This window comes from Notamacropus eugenii, chromosome 4, assembly GCF_028372415.1.
Source record: "Notamacropus eugenii isolate mMacEug1 chromosome 4, mMacEug1.pri_v2, whole genome shotgun sequence".
NCBI classification, from domain to species: domain Eukaryota; kingdom Metazoa; phylum Chordata; class Mammalia; order Diprotodontia; family Macropodidae; genus Notamacropus; species Notamacropus eugenii.
This window is the reverse complement of record NC_092875.1, coordinates 384649545-384666992: the sequence shown is the minus strand read 5'-3', so window position 1 is coordinate 384666992 and position 17448 is coordinate 384649545.

Below are 17448 nucleotides of genomic sequence, written 5' to 3'. Positions count from 1 at the left end.
TCAAAGAAACTTACTTCAACAATTTTTTTTCACAGTTACTGTCACAATTTCCCCCCACTCCATTTCTCCCCCTGCACTGTTCATTCTATTCTTTCTCTCCATTCACCCTGTCCCTCGTCAAAATGTTTTGCCTCTGACTATCCTTCCCCCAATCTGCCTTCCCTTCTATCATCCACCCTTCTTCTCTTATCCCCTTCCCCTCTTGCTTTCCTGTAGGGTAAGATAGATTTCTATCCCTAATTGACTGGGATATTATTCCTTCTTCGAGTCAATTCTAATATGAAAAAGGTTCACTCATTTGCTCTCATCTCTCCCCTATTCCTCTCCTTTGTTAAATGTTTATCTTACCTCTTTTAAGTAAGATGCTTTACCCCATTCTACTTCTCACTTTACCTTTCTTTCAGTATATTCCTTTCTCCCCTTTTAATTTTATTTTTTAAATACACCATGTTTTATATTCAACTCACTCCTGTGCTGCTGTGTATACACCTTCTAACACTGACCTAGGAATCAGAGAGTTTTTAGGAGTTACAAGTATCACCTTCTCATGTAAACAGGTTGACCTTATGAAGTCCCTTATATTTTCTCTTTCCTGTTTGTCTTTTCAAGGTTCTCTTGAGCCTTGTACTTAAAAGTCTGATTTTCCCTTCAGCTCTGGTATTATCTTCAAGAATTCTTGAAAACCTCTAATTTCATTGAATATCCATATCTTACCCTGAAAGATTGCGCACAATTGTGTTGAGTAGGTGATTCTAGGGTATAAACCTTGCTTTTTTGCTCTCTGGAATATCATAGTCTAAGACCTCCAAAATTTTTAATGCAGAACGTACCTACACCACCTTCAGCCAATGACCTGCTTCTGCTACCCCAAAGGATTTCAGGTAGCCCACAAATATGGAATATTTTTTCATGTATTTTTCATGAGCTCCCCAAAATCCTTTGGCATGATAAAAGTAGCTAGCAGAATGAAGTTTGGGTCAGCCTTATGCAGAGGATGATAAATCTTTAATTACCCTGACTATGGTTCCATGACAGTGGAATATTTTCTTTCTGACTGCTTGCAATATTTTCTCCTTAATCTGGGAGATTTGAAATTTGACTATAATATTCCTTCAAGTTTTTATTTTAAGACTTCTTTGAGGAGGTAATCAATGGACTTTTAAAATTTCTGTTTTACCCTCTAGTTCTAGAATATCAGGACAGGTTTCCTTGATAATTTCTTGAAGGATGATGTCTAGGTCTATGCTCTTTTTATTTTTTATTTAATAATAGTTTTCAACATTCACTCCTACTAGATTTTAATTTCTAAATTTTTTGCCCATCTCTCCCTTCTCTGAACCCGAAGATGGCATATAGTATGAGATAGGTTCTACATGTACATTAATATTGGAACTTTTTTCACATTAGATATGTTATAAAGAAGTAGAAACAACAGAAGGAACGAGGAGAAAAATAAGTTTTTTATAACGTAACATTCACTTTCATAAGTTTTAAATTTTCTCTGCCTCCCTTCTCCCCCCTCCCCCAGAACATAATATGCAATCCGAGATAGGCTATACATATACATTCTTATCAGACAAATTTTCATATTAGGTATGTTATGTAGAAGAATTAGAAGATATGGGAGGAACCATGAGAAAGACAAAACAAAAAAAGAGAGCCTGGACAATATTTTCCAAGAACTTATCAAGGAAAATTGCCCCGAGGTCCTAGAAACTTTAGGGTAAAATAATCACCGAAAAAATCCATCAATCATGTCCTGAAAAAGATCCCAAATTGACAACACAAAGGAATATTGTAGTCAAATTCCAAAATTGTCATGTCAAGGAGAAAATACTGGAAGCAGTCAGAAAAAAAACAAAACAGGACCTTGCAGCTTCTATATTAAAAGATTAGTAGGATTAGCATATAATCCTCCATGAGACAAAGGATCCTAGACTGCAATTAAGGATCAAGTACGCAGAAAAATTAAGCATAATCTTTCAGGAAAGCAGATGGACACAAGACACAGTTTTCAATGACTATAGCAGTCTACTGTTTGATAAACCCAAGGACCCCAGCTTCTGGGATAAGAACTCACTGTTTGACAAAAACTACTAGGAAAATTGGAACATAGTGTGGCAGAAACTTGGCATAGACCATGTCTGACACCGTGTACCATACTAAAGTTCCAGTGTGTTCAGATCTAGGTATAAAGGCTGATGGTATTTAAAAAAAATCCAGGGGAGCAAATAACAGTTTATTTGTCAGATTTATGGAGAATGGAGTGATTTATGAAGGAACAAGAGATACAGAACATTATGATATGAAAAATATATAACTTTGATCACATTAAATTAAAAAGTTTTTCCACAAAGCCAATGCAACGAAGTTTAGGAGGAAAGCAGAAAACTAGGAAATAAATTTTATTAATGGCTGTGTGACAAAGGCCTCATTTCTAAAATGTAAAGAGAACTGAGTCAAATTTACTAGAATATAAGCCAGTTGATAAATGGTCAAAGAATATAAATAGGCAGTTTTCAGAGGAAGAAATTAAAGCTATCTATAATCATATAAAAATTATCTAAATCACAGTTGATTGGAGAGACACAAATCAAAACAACTCTGAGGTACCACATCACTCCTGGATAATATGATAAAACAGGAAAATGATATACGTTGGAGAAGCTATGGGAGAGTTTGAACACTAATTCATTTCTGGGGGAACTGGGAGCTGATCCAACAATTCTGGAGAGCAGTTCTGAACAGAGTTATAAAAATGTGAATACGTTTTGACCCAGCAATATAGCTAATGGGTCTTCATCTGAAAAATAAGGACCCAAATGTACAAAAATATTTATACCATGTCTTTTTATAGTGTCAAAGAATTGGAAATTGAGAGGATGTCCATCAATTGAGGAATGGCTGACAAAGTTGTGATATATGAATATAATGAAATACTATTGTGCTATATGAAATTATAAACAGGTAGACTTCAGAACATCCTAGATAGACTTACGTAAACTGATGCTGAGTGAAGTGAGAAGAGCCAGGAGAACATTATACATGGTACGAACTACAGTAGGAGAAGGCAGTTTTTGACAGATTTAGTTACTCACAGAAATGTGAGAACCTAAAATATTTCCAAAGGACTCATGATACACAATGCCATTCACATCCAGAGAAAGAAATATGGAGTTGGAAGACAGAATGAAGTGACTATTTTTTCCTTTGTTTATGTTGTTTTGTTATTCTCATTGTTTCTCCCATTGATGTTAATTCTTCTATGTAACATGACTAATGTGGAAATGTGCTTAATAGGAATGTATGTATAGCACTTATAAGTTGGCATATTTTCTTGGAGGGGGAGGGGAAAGGAAGGGGGAAAACTTGAAATTTAAGGAAGTGCTGGTTGAAAACTGAAAACAAATAAATTAATAAATTTGGGGGAAAAACGATATGAAGTGAAAAAGAATTGAATGATTTGATCTCCTTCCTGTCTAAGGGAGTCTCATTAATCTCCTCCAGAAGCACAATTCAAGAGTGTTATTTCTGCAGTACTCATCTTTCGTCATTTAATTTTCCTAGCTGTTTTCTGTTACAGTGGAAAACAAAAATAAAATAACATTGACTGTACAGATGTGCCTTTTTTTTGTCAAGGTGATGTCTCTGCTTTTTAGGGTGCTGTTTACATTTGAAATAACTTTCTTTCTAAAGAACATTTTTCTTTTAATTTCATGGTTGTTGTTTCCATTTGCCATCTCTGATACCAAGAATATAAAATTGATGTTGCATCAACTTTTTCCTCTATTTCACTGGAAGCTATGGGAACCATTGTCAAGATTGTGTTTTGTTTTGTTTTGTTTTGTGATCTGTTTTGCTTTGCTTTTAATCTTAAGCTCCAAATCAGCTTTCACAATTTTCAAAGACAAAAAGAAAATCTTTCTTAGTCCACAATTATTTTATTCTCCCCGGATCTAAGATTCTAACTCTTCAAGCTTCTACGTCAGCCTACTCATTCGCTTTCACCTTTTTTTTATATCGTCAAATATAGATGAACAAAGTTAAGCATGAGATTGTTCTTCATATTGTCTTCCATATTTCTCTACTAAAATTCAATCTCTGGTCTTCTTTACTAATTAAAAGTCTTCCACATCTCACACACATATGTGTATGCATGCATATATATGTGTGTATGTATGTATATGTAGGTATTTGTGTGCATATATGTGTCTATATATATGTGTGTATGCATGTGTATATATTCAGGTATATATGTATGCACATGTATGTGTATGTATGTGTGTATATACACACATATAAGTATATACATATATATTATACACACACACACACACACACACACACACACACACACATACCTATATATCTTTGGTATCTGGACCAAAGGACAGCTAGGAAATATCATTTTAGTCATGTTGTTTTTATATCCTTGGCCAAGCTAAGTGAAGTAGCATGCTTCTATAAATCTTGCTGCTTGTGGAGGTTGAGACAAATAGATCAGATGAATTTCATAATTTACACTTCCATTATCACTAAATCAAAATCGATGGCTATGCTCAATCTGTTGCACCTTTGTTGAGTCCCCAACAACAGAGAACCACCACACTGCTGAAGTAAGAGCAAACTATGACGTGAGTCAAACTCCATGCCAATTAGCAATGGTAATGTGTCAATAAGTGTGTCCTATACTTCTAGCCTGAGTGACCTATGGAGACCAAGTCTCAAAATAAACAAACAAATAAAATTAAAAAAAAATAAAACCTTGGAAAATAGATTATTTTTCACAGATTTTTTATAGTAATTTGTTATTTCTATGTTCTTATAGCAAGTTCTTATTGCATGTTCTTACCGTAATTTTTCACTGAACTTCACTGCCCATCATAACATGGAACTGATGTGGATTTTCAAAGATGATGCCAGTGGTGTCCAAAATCTGTTATAGCTTGATTCTCTAATAAGATTTCAAGAATATATTTCCTACAAATTTCGGAAAAACTCATCACCAGATTTTCTGTAGGATACTAAATATTTTGTTACAGAAATTCTTGAGAATCTAAGACATAGAAGCATAGTCAATTGTGTTGCTGACATAAGAACTCACATGGATGATATTATAGTTACTTGAAATAGTATTTACATATCAATTACACATGCTTTTATTCCTTTGAAATATTTATTAAATTTATTTATTTTCATTTTTGAACACTTGCTTCCACAAAATTTTCAAATTCAAAAGTTTTCCCCATATCCCCCATCCTCCCACCCCAGGAAAATGTGTATTCTGATTAACCTTTCCTTCAATCTGCTCTCCCTTCTATCACCACCACCCCCATTTTCTTCCCTTCTATCTTCTGATAGGGCAATTTAGATTTCTATACCCCATTGCTTAAAAAATTTATGTCCTAGTTGCATTTAAAAACAATTTTTATATTCATTTTTAAAGCTTTGAGTTCCACATTCTCTCCCTTCCCCTCTCCCCTCCACTCTCACTGAGAAGGCAAACAATTCAATATAGGTTTTCCTTATGTAGTCTTGCAAAACACTTCCACAGCAGTCATGTTCTGAAAGACTAACTACATATCCCTCTATCCTGTCCAACCCTCCATTTATTCTATTCTCTCCTTTGATCTGTCCCTTTACCAAAGTGTCTCCTGCCAATTACTCCTTCCCTGCATCTGCCTTCCTTTCTATTAGTCCCCCCTTAACACCTTCCCTAGTGCTTTCCTGAAGAGTGAGATAACTATCCATACCCTATTGAGTGTGTATGTTATTCCCTCCTGGAGCCAAATCCAATGAAAATAAGGCTCACTTATTCTCTCTCATCTTCCCTTTCTTCCCCTTCATTATCAAAGATCTTTCTTGACCCATTTATGTGAGATGATTTACGACATTCTACCTTTCTCTTTCTCCTACTACATTTCTCTCAACACTTAATTTTCTTTTCTAGATATCATCCCTTTGTAATCAAATCAGCTTCTACCCCACTCAAAGTCTCATAAGGTTAAAAATAACATCTTTCTATGTAGGAATATAAAAAGTTCAACTTTAGTAATTTCCCTTATGTCTTCTCTGTTTTCATTACCTTTTCATGCTTGTCTTGATTCTTGTATTTGAAAGTTAATTTTTCTGTTTAGTTCTGGTCTTCTCATTAAGAATGCGTGGAATTCTGCTATTTCATTGAAGTTCCATTCTTTCCCATGAAGTATTAGACTCAGTTTTGCCAAGAAAGTGATTCTTGGTTTTAATCCTGTCCCCTTTGATATCTGGAATATCATATTTCAAGGCCTCTGAGCCCTTAGTGTAGAAGCTGTTAAATTTTCTGTTATCCAGATTGTGTTTCCCCTAAACTTGAATTGTATCTTTCTGGCTATGAGTAATATTTTCTCTTTGACCTGAAAACTCTGGAATTTAGCTAAAATACTCCAACGAGTTTTCATTTTGAGATCTCTTTCAGGATGTGGTCAATGAAATATTTGCATTTATGTTTTGTCCTCTGGTTCTAGGATATCAGAGCAGATTTTCTTGATAATTTCTTGAATGATCATGTCTAGTCTGTTTTTTTCAGGTAGTACAATATTTTTAAAATTTTCTCTCCTCGATCTGTTTTCCAGGTCAGTTGCTTTTCCAAAGAGATATTTCACATGGTCTTCTATTTTTTCAGTCTTTTGATTTTGTTTTATAAATTCATGATTTCTCATAAACTTATTAGCTTCCATTTGCTACATTCAAATTTTGGAAAGCATTATTTTCTTCAGTGAGCTTTTGGACCTCTTTTTTTTCCATTTGGGTCATTCTGCATTTTAAGGTACTCTTCTCCTCATTGAATTTTTGAATCTTTTCTACCATTTGTGTTAGTCTAATTTTAAAGCTGTTATTTTCTTCATAATATGGGGGACTTTCCTTTAGCAAACTCTTTAACACATGTTTTCACGATTTTTTTGTGCCACTCACATTTCTCTTCCCAACTTTTCCTCTACTTCTCTTCCTTGATTTTCAAAATTCTTTTTTGGTCCTTCTATGGCCTGACAGCAATTCATTTTTTTTTTCTTGGAGGCTTTGAATGCTTTGGTTTTGTTTCCTTCTTCTAGTTGTATGTTCTGATCTTCTCTGTCACCAATAGTTTAAGATAATACCTCCTCACAAGAAACGAAAAATTCATAGCCTGTTTTATTTCCTCCCATTTGCTCTTTTCCCATACCATTACTTTACTTTTGAGCTCTTTGTTGAGTGGGTTCTCCAGAACCAGCCTCCACTTCAGCAGTGGCTGAGGCTGGGGTTAAGGCCATACTCTCCTCTCAGACAGGTGAGAGACACTTCCCACTGACCTTTGAATCTGTCTTTGGAATGTTTGGCTTGAGATGTCTAGAAATTGTAACAGCCACGAATTGCTCCATAAGAACTCAGTTTGCTAAGATCTACTCTGACTCTGTCCATGCCAGCATGTCAATGCCGAACTTCACTCTGCTCTCAACCGGGTGAGATTAACCCTTCCTGTATATGTGCCAGATTATCTTGGGATGTAAATTTGCTTCACTTTATCTTTTTGTGACATCTTCTGCTCTATAATTTAATTACATTGATTTTTACAGGATTTTTGAGAGGTTTTGGGAGAGAGCTCTATCAGGTTCCTTCCTCTATGCCATCATCTTTGCTCCATCCTCATTCCAGTATTTAAAGGGAACACGACTAGCTTCGAAAGAAAATGAAAGAACAAAAAAGAAACATTACCTTTCTTTGCAATAGAACTTCTTTAAAAATAAATCTAGCTCTAACATTATAACTAGAGAAACCTATGAAAGAGATTACTATGATATTGTCTGTCACGTTCACATGGTTATAACCTGTTTCCCAACACATGCACAATAAAATAAAAATAGAATTTCATGGCAACATTAACAACAGAATATTTGTAATATTTTAGAATCTTCTATTTTATTGAAGGTCATTTTTTACATGTGGAAGTTTACTCAATTTTTGGTTGTTTTTGGTTGGAGACCTGTGATTTTTGCTGAAATGCTATATTCTGTGTCGTCTGTGGCAGATGCACAATCTAGGACAGACTGGAAGAACAACTGGAAAAATCTATTCCATTAGGGTGGAGGAGCATACAGCACACAACATAGCGTCCCTACTGCCACACAGCCCAACAGGAAAGCCCCGGGGAAGTCTGAGGAAGCAACAGCATGGCAGGATAGCAGCTCAGGGCTAAAATGAAGAAGAGGCAAGCAAATGAGAGCCGCGGAAAGAGGCTCAGGTATGTGCAGCAGCTGGACAAAGACTTTAAACTGGTAGATTAAATGTGTGAAGGCCCAGGAGCGAAAATGGAGCAGTGGTCAGTAAATGCTCTCTCTCTTTCCCCTTGTTAACCTTAAAAGAACCATAAAATTTTTCCCCAGAAGAATCCTGGATCAGTGGGATGAGCAAAAGGAGCAAACAGTCCCACAACACATGAGACTAGGAAAATAGCAAAGGAATATTCACCTTACCATGGCTGAGGAACAGAGTTGTCCCAGACAGCCTGAGTTTCAGGGATGTGTAGGTTTGCACTAGGACCCAGGTGTGCTTAAGCACTCCAGTGGAAATGGGAAGACAGCCAGTATCACCCAGACACTGAGATTGCCTTTGTTCTAGCTCATCTGAGGAGGTCTCCCATGGTCAGATCATCCCTCCCCCATACTTAACAAGCTAGACCCAGGGCTAATCCCGGGAAACACAGATGCCACCTGCCTTTGCTTTCTGACACAAGCCAGATCAGCAACAAGTTCTTTAGAGTATAGCTGAGAGAACCAGAGGCCACAGCGCTCAAAGTATCAACATCATGAGCAAGAAGCAAAGGAGGAAAGAAAAGGCAATAGAATATTTCTATGGGGACAATAACCAAAATACGAATACCAAAGACGTCAGTATTGGGACTGTACTCCCATCTGAAACTTCAGAAGGGACTATGAACTGCTCACATGCACAGAGAACACTAATGAAACAGCTGAGGAAAGAAATAGAGGAAAAAATGGCCAATAATTTTAAAAGTATGAAAAAGAATTCACTGAAGAGAACAGCCCTTTAAAAAGGAAAATTGAACAAATGGAAAAGAATGCACAAAGCCTAACTGGAAAAATTGGACAAATGGGAAAAGAAGTACAAAACCTAACTGGAAAATTGGACAAATGGAAAAGGAAGTACAAAAACTGACTGGAGAAAATAATTATTTAAAAGGAATAATTTGATGAAAATTAGACTTGAACAAGTAGAAGTTAATGACTCTATGAGACATCTAGAATTAGTCAAATAAAATCTAAACCATGAAAGTTAGAAGAAAATGTAAAATGTATAATTGGAAAAAGAACTAACATGGAAAATAGATCCCGGAGAGAAAATATAAGAATATAAGAATTATTGCCCTGCCCGAAAGCCACGATGAAAGAAAGAGTCTGGACAATATCCTCCAGGAAATCATCAAGGAAAACTGCCCAGAAGTTCTAGATTCAGAGGGCAAAATAGTAATTGAAAGAATCCACTGTTCACCCCCGAAAAGGAACTCACACTAAAAACACCAGGAAATATTGTTGCCAAATTCCAGAACTATCAAGTGAAGGAGAAAATAATACAGACAGCAGGAAAGAAAACATTAAAATATTGAGGAGTTACAGTCAGTATCACACAGGACCTTGCAGCTTCTACATTAAAAGATCAAAACAATTGCAATATGATGTTTCACAAGTGAAAGGAGCTGGGACTACAACCAAGAATCAATTACCCAACAAAGTTCAGCATAACATTTCAGTCAAGGAGATGGACATGAATGAAATAAGGGATTTCCAGACCTTCCTGATAAAAAGGACAGAGTTCAATACAAAAGTCAATCTCCAAATGCAGGTTGCAAGAGGGGCATAAAAATGTAAAGAGGGGAAAAGAATACTTGTTACTCAATTTGGGCAAACCGTTTACCTCGCTATAAGGGAAGATGATAATCATCAGTCTTGAGAATGGCATACCTAATATGAAATATAAAAGGGATATTCAGAGATAGAGGGATCAGGTATAAAGTAAATTATGTGATGATAAAAATATGATTTAAGCATGTGAAAGGACTGTAACAGATGATGTGAAGAAGAGGAACCAGAAAAAGGTAAATTATATCACAGAAGGAAGTACAAAATTATATTACATTAGAGGGAAAAAGGGGAGGGAGAGGAGCATTGTGTTACAGGTGCTGTCATCTAATTTGGTTCAAGGAGGGAACACCAAACTTAATTAAGTATATAAATATAACTAGCTGTACAAGCAATAGGAGGGGAAGGGGGAAAGAAAGGGAGCTTAAAAGGGAGGGAAGACTGCAGGACATGGGGGTAAAAAATTAAAACTCTATTTTGGAGAAGGGAGAACTAAAAGCACAAAAGGTGAGAAAGACGACAGAGGGAAAGACACAGATAGCAATCATAACTTTGAAGGTGAATGGGATGAATTCTCCCACAAAACAGAGATGGATAGCAAAATGGGTTAAAAAACATAATCAAAAAATACGTTGTTTAAAAGAAACACATTTAAAACGGGGGGTTACACACAGGGTAAAGATAAAAGGTTGGAAAAGAAGCTGTGCTTCAGCTGATGTAAGAAAAGTATGTGTAGCAATCCGAATTTCAAACAAAGCAAAAGCAGAAATAGATCTAATCAAAAGAGAAAAGGAAGGAAACTGTATCCTGCAGAAGGCACCATAGAAATGAAACAATGTCATTACTAAACATATATGGTCCAAGTGGTATAGCATTGAAATTCTTAGAGGAAAAGTTAAGGGATTTAGAAGAAGAAATACATAGCAAAACTATACCAGTGGAGGACCTCAACCTTCCCCTCTCTGCATGTGATAAATATCACTTTAAAATAAGCAAACAAGAAGTTAGGAGGTGAATGAAACTCTGGATAAGGCAGATATGATAGATCTCTAGAGAAAACTGAATGGGCCTACAAAGGAATATACATTTTTCTTAGCAGCATGCGGCACATATACAAAAATAGACCGTATACTAGAGCATAAAAGCGTCACAATCCAGTGCAGAAAGGCAGAGATAATCAACGCATCCTTCTCAGATCATAATGCAATAAAAATTACATGTAATAAAAAGTCGTGAAAGTATAGACCAAAAATTAATTGGAAACTAAATAATCTAATCCAAAAGAAGCAATGGGTTAACAAAAAATCATAGAAACGATCCACAATATCATTCAAGAGGATCACAATAATGAGACAACTTACTAAATCTCATGGGATACTGCAAAAGTAATTCTTAGGGAAGCTTTTTATCTTTGAATGCCTATATCAATAAAACAGAGAAAGAGGAGATAAATGAATTGGACATGTAATTGAAAAAGCTTGAAAAAGAACAAATTGAAAATCCCCAAGTAAATATCAAATTGGAAATACTGAAAGTCAAAGGAGAAAATAATAAAATTAAAGTTAAGAAAATCATTGAACTAATAAATAAAAGGTAAAGTTGGTTTTATTAACAAAACAGTAAAATTGCTAAACCTTTGGTCAATTTGATTAAAAAAATGAAAAATGAAAACCAAATTATCAAAATCAAAAATGAAAGGAGTGAACTCACCTCCAAAGAACAAGAAATTAAAGCAATAATTAGAAATTACTTTGCCTATCTTTATGCCCATAACATCGACAATCTAAATCAGATGGAAGATTATTTTTAAAAATATAAATTGCCGAGATTAGCAGAAGAGGAAGTAGAATACTCAAACAACCCCATCTCAGAAAAAGAAATTGAAGAAGCCATCAATGAACTCCCTATGAAAAATCTCCAGGGCCAGATGAATTTAAAAGTGAATTTTATTGAACATTTAAAGAACAGTTAATTCCAATACTATATAGAATATTTGAGAAAATTGGGGAAGAGTCCTCCCAAATTCTTTTACAATACAAAAATTGTTTTGATATGTAATCCAGGGAGAGACAGAAGAGAGAAAGAAAATTATAGACCAACTTCTCTACTGAATATACATGCAAAAGTTTTAAATAAGATTTCAGTAAAATAAATACAACAACTTATCATAAGAATAATACATTATGGTAGGGTAGGATTCATACCAGGAACACAGTGCTGGTTCAATATTACGAAACCTATTAGCATTACTGATCAGATCACCAGAAAAAACCTAACAGAAATCACATGATTATCTAAATAGATGCAGAAAAAGCTTTTGACAAAATACAACACCCATTGTCATTAAAAATACAGGAGAGCACAGGAATAAAGGGAACTTTCCCTAAAATGAAAAGCAATACCTGTCTACAACACTTAGCAAGCATTTTATGCAACAGAGATAAGCTGGATGCATTTCCAATAAGATCAGGGGTGAAAAAAGTGTGTCCATTATTACCACTATTATTCAATATGGTACGAGGAATGTTAGCTGTAGCAATTAAGGAAGACAAAGTAATTGAAGGAATAAGAATAGGCAAAGAAGAAACTAAGTTATCACTCTTTGCAGACGGTATGATGATACACTCAGAGAATCCCAGACATTCAAGTATAAAACTACTTGAAATAATAAACAACTTTGGCAAAATTGCAGGTTACAAAATAAACCCGCACAGTTCTTCTGGAGTTGTGTATATAACTAACACAGCCCAACCATAAGAAAGAGAAAGAGAAATCCCAATTAAAGCTAGGGTAGACACTACAAAATACTTGAAAGTCTACCTGCCAAAACAAATCCAGCGACTACATGAACACAATTGCAAGATACTTTTTTTCACAAATAAAGTCAGATCTAAGTAAGTGGAACATCAGTTACTCATGGGTAGGCTGAGCCAATAGAGTAAAAATGGCATTTCTATCTAAATTAATTTACTTATTTAGTGCCATAACAATCAAACTATCTGACAATTATTTCCTAGAGCTGGAAAAATAACATCAAAATTCATCTGGAAGAACAAAAGTTCCAGAATGGCAAGGGAACTAATGAAAAGAAATGATAAGTGTAGAGGGCCAAGCTCTGGACCATGGCCCCTTGGTGAGCCCGGAGCCACCCGAGGGTGAGAACTCGCCTCTGGGTGCTGGGAACGCCCTTACGGAGCTGGCTCTGCCTCCAGGGCAGAACATGGGAGGAGCCCCGGCTGGGTATATAGGAGGGAAGCGAGGGAAGGTTGAGGAGGGATGTAACCAATAAAGTGAAGTGCAGCTGCCTCCTCGGGTGCTCTGTGTGGTCATTCCCTTCCCCCACTGGAGGGGCTGGAGACATCCGAAGACCGGGAATGGTAAGCTTCCAGGCGATGGCTCTGGGACAGCCCTGAGTATATAAGGAAGATGGCCTAGCTCTACCAGATCTCAAATTGCATTATAAAGCAGAAATTACCAAAACCACTTGGTACTGGCTATAAAACTGAAGGGTACACAAGTGGAATAGACTAGGTACTGAAGACACAGTAGTCAATGAATATAGCAATCTATTGTTTGATAATCCCAAGGACCCCATATTCTGGGATAAGAACTCACTCTCTTGACAAAAGTTGCTGGAAAACTGGACGAAATTGTGGTGGATACTAGGCATAGAACAATGCCTGGCACCGTACACAACAATAAAGTTCAAATGGGTACATGATCTAGGTATAAAGATTGATACTATAAATAAATTAGTGTTGCAAGGATTAATGTATTTATCAGATTTATGGAGAAGACAAGACTTTTTGACTAAATGAGAGGAAGAAAACATTATGAAGTACAAAATGGAGAATTTTGATTACATTAAACTGAAAAGTTTTTCCACAACCAAATCCAATGCAACCGAGATTAGGAGGGAAGCAGAAAACTGGGAAGGGCTTTTGCAAATATTGTCCGTGATAAAGGCCTCATTTCAAAAATACATAGAAAACCGAGTCATATGTACAAGAATACAAGTCATTCTCCAATTGATAAATGGTCAAAGATATAAACACATAGTTTTCACAGGATGAAATTAAAGATATCTATAATCATATGAAAAAATATTCTAAATCACTATTGAGTAGAGAGATGCAATTCAAACCAACTCTGAGATACCACATCACACCTATCAGATTGGTTAACATGAAAGAAGAGTTAGATGACAAATGTTGGAAGAGAATGTGGGAGAGTTGGAACCCAAATTCATTGTTGGTGGAGCTCTGAACTGATCCAACAATTCTGGAGAGCAATTTGGGACTATGTCCAAAAGGCTACACAAATGTGCATACACTTTGACCCAGCAACACTGCTTCTAGGGGATACAGTTATCCCCAAGAGATCATAAAAATTGGAAAGGGTCTCACATGTACAAAAATATTTATAGCAGTCCTCTTTGTGGTGGTCAAAAACTGTAAATCAAACAGATGCCCATCAATTGGGGAATGGCTGAAGAAATGATGGTATATGAGTATAGTGGTATACTATTGCGCTATAAGAAATGATGAACAGGAAGACTTCAGAGAGCCCTGGAAAGTTTCATATGACCTGATGCTGAGCAAAAAGAGCAACATCAAGAAAACTTTATGCACAGCAACGACCACGATGTGTGAGAGTTTTTTCTGGTGGAAGTGGAACTTCATTGCAATGCAAGGACTTTAAATAATTCCCAATGCTCTTTTAAGGAAAAATGTCTTCCATACCCAGAAGAAGAACTTTTGAATTCAATCACAAAATGTAACAGATCATTTGCTTTTGTTTTACATTAGGGTTTCTTATATGATTACTCCCATTTTAATTCTTCTACACTACATGACAATAGTAAAAATATATTTTATAGGAATGCATATATGGAAGCTATATAAAATTTTATGCCATCTTAGGGAGAGAGGAGGGGACAGAGAGCAGGCAGGGTAAAATAATCTAAGTAATATGGAAGTGACTGTAGAACACTGAAGAAAAGAAAATTAATACTAATAAAAGTAATAAAATGATATAAAATCCACTTTGATTTTATGGTTTCCTGATATTTTAATTTTTCTGACTATATGCAGTATTCAAAATGAAAATCCTAGAAAACTGATGAGAAATTTAAAAAGTACAGAACTAGAAGTTATTCAATTAATGAACAAATTAGGATTTGACTTTAAGTCAATATAATACATCAGATGTTAACAAATTTGATTAAAATTAAGAGAAGCATCAAATTATCTATATAAAAAATAAGAAAGCAAAATTTACAAGAAGCAAGGAATAGTTTTAGAATTCAATATCTTCAAATATATGGTGGAAGGCAGAGCCAAGATGGTGCAGTAGAAGATTGAACTTCCTCTTAACTCTACCCTCAAAGTCCATAAAAAGTTTTTTATAAAAATGACTGTAAGGAATTTTAGAACAGCAGAAGTGACAAAACAACAGAGCGAAAGAGATTTCCAGCCCAAGACATCCTGGAAGAACAATAAGAAAAGTTTATCACCCTAGTCTCAGAGCAGAGCACAATACAGGGAGCACAGCCCAGCCCTGGTTGCTCACCACAGCACAGACTGGACCAGAGCAGGCTTCAGGGCATTGAATTCTGGGCAGCAGCTGCGGTTCTGAGATTTCTCAACTCACAGGACAGAGACAGCTTCAAAGTGTAATGAGAAACTCTTTCACCTGGGTGAGAAAGAACCAGAGTCTGGCCTTAGCCCTGGACCCAGGGCAAGGAAGTCGCTGCCACACAACCTCCATTTTTGGAACCCTCGATCTAAAGACCCTGGGGGAATTGAGCCTCTGATCTGGATCTTGTAAGGGGCGCTGACCACCATGCCATCTGGGATGCCACACTGACAGACATCAGGTAAACTGAGTCCACAGTAGAGAAGGGTGAACAAGACGGTGCTGGAAGGGACGGCCCCACCCCTGGTTTGTGTTTGTTACTATAGTTCCAGCTTATGTTCATTGCTATAGTTTCAGGTTTGTTTGTGTGTGTTGCCATGGTTCGTTGGCCTGACTGGCAGAGACTATATAACCAGAGTGCTTGCTTGAATAAATTGGAGTTGCTTCATGACCTGCTCTCCCACCTCATTCTTTTACTCACGAGCTCCACAGGAGGATGAGCAGCCTGCTGGCCAGGCATAAGACTTATTCCTCTCTGTGTGTTATGCCGTTACCATAGCAGATCTCAGCCCTGAGTGGCAGACCTGCAGTGAGGAGGAGCACTGGTGTGGTAGAGCTGGTAGAGGCTCTGGAGAGTGAATCCTACTCCTAGGTCTTTATGGTGTCACTTTGGAGGAACTGAGAAATTACAGGTCCCTAGAATATACTCCCCTCTTGACAAAGGACTCAAAAGTCAAGAAACTGGCTGAGAAAATGTCCAAACAAAGGGGAAAAAAAGACTATATTGAAGGTTACTTGGTGAACAGGTGTTTTCTTCCATCAGTTTGGAAGACGTGAACAGGCGTTTTCTTCCATGCTTTTGGAATAGGATAAACAATTCTTACCATCAGAGGAAGATATAAAAGTCAAGGCTTCTGTATTCAAAACTTCCAAATAAATATGCAATGGTTCTCAGGCCATGGAAGAGTTCAAAAAGCATTTTGAAAATCAAGTAAGAGAGGTGAAGGAAAAATTGAGAAGAGAAATGACAGCAATGAAAGAAAATCATGAAAAGTGACTCAACAACTTGCTAAAGGAGACTCAAAACAATGATGAAGAAAATAGAACCCTTAAAAATAGGCTAACAGAATTGGCAAAAAGCCAACGAGGAGAAGAATGCTTTAAAAAGCAACACTTGCCAAGTGGATAAGGAAGTTCAACTTTCACTGAAGAAAATAATTTTTTTAAAATTAGAATGAAGCAGATGCAAACAACTTGGTTTCTTGAGAAACCAAGACATTACAAAATAACACCAAAAGAATGAAAAATATAGAAGATAATGTGAAATATCTCATTGGAAAAACAACTGACATAGAAAAAAGATCCAGGAGAGACAATTTAAAAATTATGGGAATACCTGAAAGCCATAATCCAAAAAATAGCCTAGACCTCATCTTTCATGAAATTATCGAGGAAAACTGCCCTGATATTCTAGATCCAGTGGGCAAAATAAATGTTTAAGGAATTCACTGATCACTATCTGAAAGAGACCCAAAGAGAGAAACTCATAGGAATGTGTGTGTGTGTGTGTGTGTGTGTGTATAATCCCTCCAACTACCCAAATACTGAGAAAAGTTTCAAATAACACCCCAAATGAAATTTTAGAATGGCAAAGCCAACAAGATATCAACGTGAAACTTTTTTCTATCCTAAAATACCCTAGGAGATCAGCAGGAGAGGTCTGTTACTTGGGGGAGAGTGTCAGCCTAGAGCTCAGAATAAGTAGTTGGATAAACAGTGGTGGTCCATAGAGGCAGCTGCAACAGTCACAGCAGCAACAGAAGTTTCAGGAACTCTCACCCCAATATTGTAAGGGTATGGGTCAAACAATTGCTCAGAAACAAATTACAAGGGACCCTTTGCTAACACTAGGCACAAC